We start from the raw sequence: 7,332 nt of genomic DNA, 5'->3' as shown, positions 1-7,332 counted from the left end.
CTGAATCACTATAACAATAGTTTAATAATCAAAAAATTTAAAGAGCTTGCCAAACTCAACAACAAGAAAACAAATGACAACATCCAAAAGTGGGGAGAAGCCATGGACATAATATTTACAACAGAAGAGACCCAAAAGGCCAAGAAACACATGAGAAAATGCTCCAAGTCTTTGAATTTTAGAGAAATGCAAATAAAGACAACCATCAGATATCACTTCACTCCTGTGAGTATGTCCTACATCAGAAAAGGTAGCAGCAACAAATGCTGCAGAGATTGTGGGGTCAAAGGAACCTTCCTGCACTGCTGGTGGGAATGTCAATTGGTCCAGCCTTTCGGGAGAGCATTCTGGAGAACTCTCAGAAAGCTAGAAATGGACCTGCCCTATGATCCTGCAATTCCTCTCCTGGAGACATATCCTAAGAAACCCAACACACCCTTACAAAAAGATTTGTGTACACATATGTTCACAGTAGCACAATTTATAATAGCCAAAACCTGGAAGCAACCCAGGTGTCCAACAACAGATGAGTGGCTGAGCAAGTTGTGGTCTATATACGCAATGGAACACTACTCAGCTATTAAAAACAGTGATTTCACCATTTTCAGCCCATCTTGGATGGAGCTTGAAGAAATCATATTAAGTGAAATAAGTCAGAAACAGAAGGATGAATATGGGATGATCTCACTCTCAGAGAGAAGCTGAAAAACAAGATCAGAAGAGAAAACACAAATAGAATCCAAACTGGAGTTGGTGTATTACACCAAATTAAAAGACTCTGGGTTGGGGGTGGGGGAGAGTATAGGTCCTGGAAAAGGATGACAGAGGACCTGGTGAGGATTGTATTGTTAGGTGGAAAACTGAGAAATGTTATTCATGTACAAACTATTTTATTTACTGTGGTATGTGAAACTTTAATCTCCCAACAAAGAAATTTAAAAAAAAAGAGTATTGATCAAGGGTTGGGGGTAGACAGCAAATGGTTATGCAAAGATACTCTCATGTCTGAGGCTTTAAAGACCCAAGTTCAATCCCTCGTACCACCATAAGCCAGAGCTGAGAAGTTCTCTAGTAAAAAAAAAAAAAAAAAAAAGAATATGGATCAAACACCAAGAAACTTCCTTCAGGTTTTCACCTGTAAGATAATAACCTCCATGTCATAAGTCAGTGAAGCTGGCAGATTCCATGAGACAAATCATATTCTTCCTTCTAAGAGAAGAGGCCCACAAGGGTCATGCCCAGCTCCATACACCTGAAGGTTACTGCTCTGCAGATCTCAACTTACAGCATTCAGAACTTCATCTCTGTGCCCTTCCACACCACCAAATATTGCCACCAGAGTGTCTGTCTAACACAGACAAAAAAAAAAAAAAAGGTCAAAATCACTTACTGTAGACTTTTATATAGTAACTTGTAAAGTTTGGACTTTGGTGGGAGTCGGGTGGTAGCGCAGTGTGTTAAGTGCAGGTCTAGCAGAGCACAAGGACCTGCATAAGGATCCCAGTTCTAGCCCATGGTTCCCCACCTGCAGGGGAGTTGCTTCACAAGTGGTGAAGCAGGTCTGTAGGTGTTTATCTTTCTCTCCACCTTTCTGTCTTCCCCTCTTCTCTTGAATTATCTCTGTCCTAGGTGACAATTACAATAGCAATAATAACAATGATATGCAATAAGGGAAACAACAGGGGAAAATAAATATTTTTTTAAAAACTTGGACATCAGCTGTATAAAGTACAAAAATGGGATTATACTGTAACTTTAAATATTTGTATCTCATGGAAATTTACAGGTATGAGCTCAAACTTTCAAGAGCAGAAAAAAATATACCTATAGGTCTTAAAAATATTTTAGGACAGGCAAACATAACTTACTTTTATAGTATGCTTACTTGGTCATGCACTTGACCCCAGTTTGAGCCTGGCCACCATAGTACTGAAGGAAGCTTCAGTGCTATGATAACTTTCCTGAATGAGGAGAAATACTTCTGAGGTAGTACTCAGGGGTGCACTGAGAGGGGTGAGGGGGAGAATTGGGGAGATGAGAGAGGGAGGGAGTTCAATTGCACTACAACTGAACCAGAAACCTACCTTTATGCACTGCATTGTTATGGGATTAATAATCCTAATTATGCCTCTAGATCCAGCCACAGCCAGCAGAAGATGGCTGGTATTGCAATCATATGTCCACCCACAAGTGTAAACATTTTCATCAGCCTAAGATATGTCAGTTAAGAAGTAACTGTTTTCGAAAAGTAAAAGGGTTATAATTCAGCACGTGGAGGTTCTCAAGAACTGATAAAAGTTTCTGACACAGAAGTTCTCATTTCTCTTTACACCATCAGATTTAAACAAGTCTTTTCATCAAAAGGCTACATGGGGGGGGGGGGGTGGCACACAGGGTTAAGCGCACAGAGTGCAAAGTGTGAAGACTGACTTAAGAATCCTGGTTCAAGCCCCAGGCTCCCACCTGCAGGGAGGGTTGCTTCACAAAGGGCAAAGCAGGTCTGCAAGTTTCTTTCTCTCCCCCTCTCAATTTCTCTGTCCTATCCAAAGCAACAACAATAACAATAGCAACAACAATGGAACAAAGATGGCTACCAGGAGCAATGGATTTGGATTTGTAATGCAGGAACTAAGTCCCAGCGATGACCCCGGAGGCAAAAAGAAAAAAATCTACAGCATGTGATAAACAAAAGCAATGCCTTCCACTCAATATTTTTTACTGTTTGGCTTCTTGCTTCACTACTCAACTCTGCAGTGACAGCGAGACACTGCCTGTGTACCTATGAAGTTTATTTACCCAAACAGTGGCCAGGGCCAGAGAGGCAGCCCTGCAAGCAGCACAACAAGCTTGTATGACTGAAACCCCTGAGGTTCAGCTTCACTCCAAGACACCACCATATGCCGGAATCAGGCAGTGCTCTGATCTCTTCCCAACTTTAACAAAGATCAATAACTATTGAACAAATCAAGTGGCCATCACCCAAGGCTACAGCATTCTGGCCCTTGCTGTATTCTCAATACTTTCCAACTAGAGCCAGTCAGAAACAACTGAATGACAAGTCACTGTTCTTCCTTTCTCTTTTAATATTTTATTTATTGTAATGAGAGAGATACAGAGAGAAAGACCAGAGAACTGCTCAGCTCTGGTTTACTATGGTTTTGGAGACTGTACTGGGGACCTGGGAACTTTGGGGTTCTCAGGTCAAAAATAAGCAAATAAAAAAACAACTATATATAAATAAATATATATATTAAAAAAAAACAGAACACTGATTAGCTCTGGCTTATAGTAGTGCAGGGGACTGAACCTAGGACTTCAGAGCCTCAGTCATGAGAGTCTCTTTGCATAACCATTATGCTATCTACTCCCCACCGAAATAATAAAATAGAAAAATCTGTCTCGTGACAGGTTGGGAGTATGAATCTCTGCCCTTGAGAAGCTAATACAGAAGCCAAACTTTCCACGTTCTACACCTCATAATGATCCTGCGTCCATATTACCAGAGAGATAAACAATAGGGAAGTCTTCAAGGGAGGGAATGGGATACGTAGTTCTGGTGGTGGGAACTGTGTGGAATTGTACCCCTGCAGGTGGGGAATGTGGGCTCAAACCTGGGTCCTCACACTTGCACTTGGAGATAATGGGCACGAAATCAGGTGTGCCACCACCAGTCTCCCCTGAGGGTGTAATTACTTATGTAACCAAGTCTGTCTTCCACAAATACTCAACAATCAAAAATGTATTACATTTATACCCTTTCCTTACACACACACTCTCACCCCCCCCCACTTGTTTTTACTTCTGCTCAGCTCTGGCTTATAGTGGTGCTGGAGAGTGAACTTGAGATCTTTGGAGACTCAGACATGAAAGTCTCTTTTGCACAACTATTACGCTATCTCCCCAGCCCACATTTATACCCTTTTCTTTGAAAGCAATCACAAGCAACAAACAAAACATATATGTATGAACTGCACAGAAATTTCATTCGATTCATACAGACTTAAAGTTAATTGGCCAACTATTTTTAGAAACAAGTGCTCCTTATATATTATTAAGATTTTATCAAAAGAGTAACATTTCCCACAATAGCTAATTTGAATAAAAACATAGACAAAATAGTCTGCTGTCCCAAGCATTACCCATTTAAAGCAAAGCAAAGCAAAAAGTTAAGCAATACGAAATGACTATGCATCTCAACTACAAAACAGAAAACTTGAGAGTAATGTAAATTGGAATTATTCTAAACTCGACAGTTTCTTAAAGATGCTTTCCACTGCAAAGTAACTGTAATGCTGAGTGTTCAGCACGTACCTTGAGACTATTCACACAGTTGAAGGAGCATTTACACTTCTTTGACTTCCATTTCCCTTCCCCCAGCTTTTCCTTCCAGGTGTATTCAGGGTATTTGTAGGTGTATTGAAGCTTTCTGTATTTGTACCACTTTCTACACTGACAGCATCATCCTGCAAGGAATAAGTTTAGGGAAAAAATCCACCAAGTGTTAACACTCTTTTTTAATAGCAAATTACTTTTACTGGATAGCCCGACTGATCTAAAAAGAAAAAGCATTTTCTAAGAAACAGACTTTTTTGTTTCCAAATAAAGATTAAAAAGCATACCAGCTGGTGTCAGCAGGTGGCTCACCTGTGGAGTGTACAGGCTACCATGTCTAAGACCCTGGATCTGAGTCCCAGGCCACCATAGAAGACAGCTTGTGGGGTGGGGGTAGGGCTTCAGGAGTATTGGAGATGTGCTGTGGGGTCTCTCCTATCTCTCTGTCTCTTATCTCTCACCTATCATCTAGAGAAAAGAAAAAAGGGGCAGGTTGGGGACATCAGGTGGCTTACCAGGGTGCCAGCACAAGTCGCTACATGGGAACATCTTGGGTAGATAGGGGGGGAGTTTGCCAAGTGGTAGAGTGGTGTCACAGTCTATCTCATTCTCTGTCACTTACCCTTTATCACAAGAAGAAAAAAAGAAGAAACTGGACACTACAAACAGTAAAGTTCTCTAAGCATTAAAGTCCCAAGTGCATTCTAGAATTGGTGACTTGACATATCAGCAAAAAATACAAGGAAAGCACCCCCAATGAGAAAGGTGGGAATGATACTACCTCTATGTGGCCTCATGTGTGCCAGTCTCTTTAATATTCTGGCTTATTTCACATAACTGATCTTTTGCTGGGGAGGGCTGCAGGTTTCAAACTCACTTGCACTTAACCTGCTGCTAACCTGCTTCAATACCCCCGACTCCCTATCTGTGGGAATTCTAACCTAATAACTGTATCCCAGCTTCTATTCACTGCGAAAAACATGCCTAAAAAAATTTAAGAGAATAAAACATTTTAGCGAGTAAAAACCAGACCACCATCCGCTGCAGGGAAGCAAAGATGTTTATTACAGATTCGAATCTGGGATGAGCGGGGGACTGCCAGCAGTCCACCAAGGCTCAACCCCAAACAGAACTCAAGCCACACAATTTATAGGATTCTAGAGTGCATTCTGGGTGTGGAGATATGCAAAATGAGGATTCTACAACACACTCAATAACAATTTACTGGAAATGGGGGATCCAATCATTTCAGACATAGCAACACACTAAGCAGCCTATAGGAATTGTTTGATTTCAAATCTTTATGCAAAATAGGGTTGCCACACTTTCCCGTTATCAGCTAAGACCGCCTGGCTATCAGCTCCCTCGACCTTGAGCAAGCGGTTGGGTTTCAAGGACTTGGGTTTGCAGTTAAGCTAGCTATTTCTTTTAAGACAAACAACAAGTGGCTTATATCTTAGTGTGGTTTCTTGTCCAGCCCCGTTTTCATAAACGGGAGTTACAGGAATTTTCCACTTCACAACTTGCACTTAACCTGCTGCTAACCTGCTTCGATACCCCCGACTCCCTATATGTGGGACTTCTAACCTAATAACTGTATCCAGTCCCAGCTTCTATTCACTGAGAAAAACCTGCCTAACAAATTTAAGAGAATAAAACATTTTCAAAGGACGGGAATAAAGGAGGTCAAAAATGTCAACTCCTGGTGGTGCAAAACACAAGGACTGCTGTAAGGATCCCAGTTCAAGCGCCTGCTTCCCCTCCCAAAGGGGAGTCGCTTCACAAGCAGTGAAGCAGGACTGCAGGTTTCTTTCTCTCCCTCCTCTGTCTTCCCCTCCTCTCTCCATTTCTCTTTCTGTCCTATCCAACAACAATGATATCAATAATAACTACAACAATTAAACAAGGGCAACAAAAGGGAAAAAATAAATATTTTACAAAGTGTAAACTCCCAATACAGAGTAAGATTGGGAACACAAGCAGGAAAGGAAAAATGATGTAAAATGCAGTCTCCAGAAATTTCAAGTACAAATCCCACAGACAAGCCCCCACTATCTTGTATACTTTGAAAGTCAAGGCCTAACTTGCAAAGGCTGTGTCTGTGCCAGTGTATTTCAGTGATGGAGACTCTAGGGACTAGATGTGTAAGATGCAACCTTACTCCTAGCAAGGGTCCAACGCAAACAAACACCACACACCCTGAGAGACTTACACCAGCCTTCTGTGACAAAGCAGTTTAAGCTATGATCTTGCAGTCTATCAGAAGAGGCTTCATATTTTAGAAGAGCAACTTTGAACATATCATCACTGAACATATCATCATATCATATCATCACTGAACATATCATCACTGAGACAGTTTGAGGACATCACTGGATAGAAACTTCACCATGAAACTGGGTTTAATGGTAACATTCATTTTTTTTTCCTTTCCTTTTTATCAGAGTATGGCTCAGCACAGGCGGCTGGCAGTGCTGGGGGGTGAATTTGTTACTCTGGAGCCTCAGGCAGAAAAGTGATTGTGCAGAACCATTATGCAGGTCTCCCTTGCCCTAATAATGCCAACCTGTTATTATTATTCCATGTCTCGTGACTGCCTCAACACAGTCAGTCAATACAGGCCTAGATGATTCACTAAGGTTCATGGCAGAGCTTTAAAAATCTAGTAATAGTCACCATAATCATAACAGTAATAGATTCAAATTTGGAGATTGGAGAGGAGGCACAGCAGGCAGGGTGCGGGCTTTGAAAACGCAAGGTCACAGGTTTGATCCCCCAGTCTGCACAAGCCAGGTTCCTGCTCCAGTTCCATTAATGGAACTTTTAACGTTTTAGAAAATTATCAATGTTGTTTTTTAACGTGACCACGGGTGGTGAAAGAAGGGGAAGGGAAGACAGGGAAAGGGAGATAAGTCTATAAAAACTCAGAACCTCTAGAAGCCATGAGTCCTTGCTCAGAATCCCTGCTGCCAGGGGGATGGGAGTAGAGGGCACCCAGAG

The 7,332-nt window shown here is 41.6% G+C and overlaps 1 pseudogene; it reads right to left on the bottom strand.

The window, feature by feature from the left end:
- Positions 1 to 701: 701 nt before the first annotated feature.
- The window catches only part of LOC132533990 (polycomb protein EED-like), a 474,032-nt pseudogene continuing 467,401 nt past the window's right edge, over positions 702 to 7,332 (bottom strand).

The sequence above is a fragment of the Erinaceus europaeus genome, chromosome 17, assembly GCF_950295315.1.
Source record: "Erinaceus europaeus chromosome 17, mEriEur2.1, whole genome shotgun sequence".
NCBI classification, from domain to species: Eukaryota; Metazoa; Chordata; class Mammalia; order Eulipotyphla; family Erinaceidae; genus Erinaceus; species Erinaceus europaeus.
Note: the sequence above shows the minus strand (reverse complement) of the source record. Positions and strands in the feature narration are given on the sequence as shown.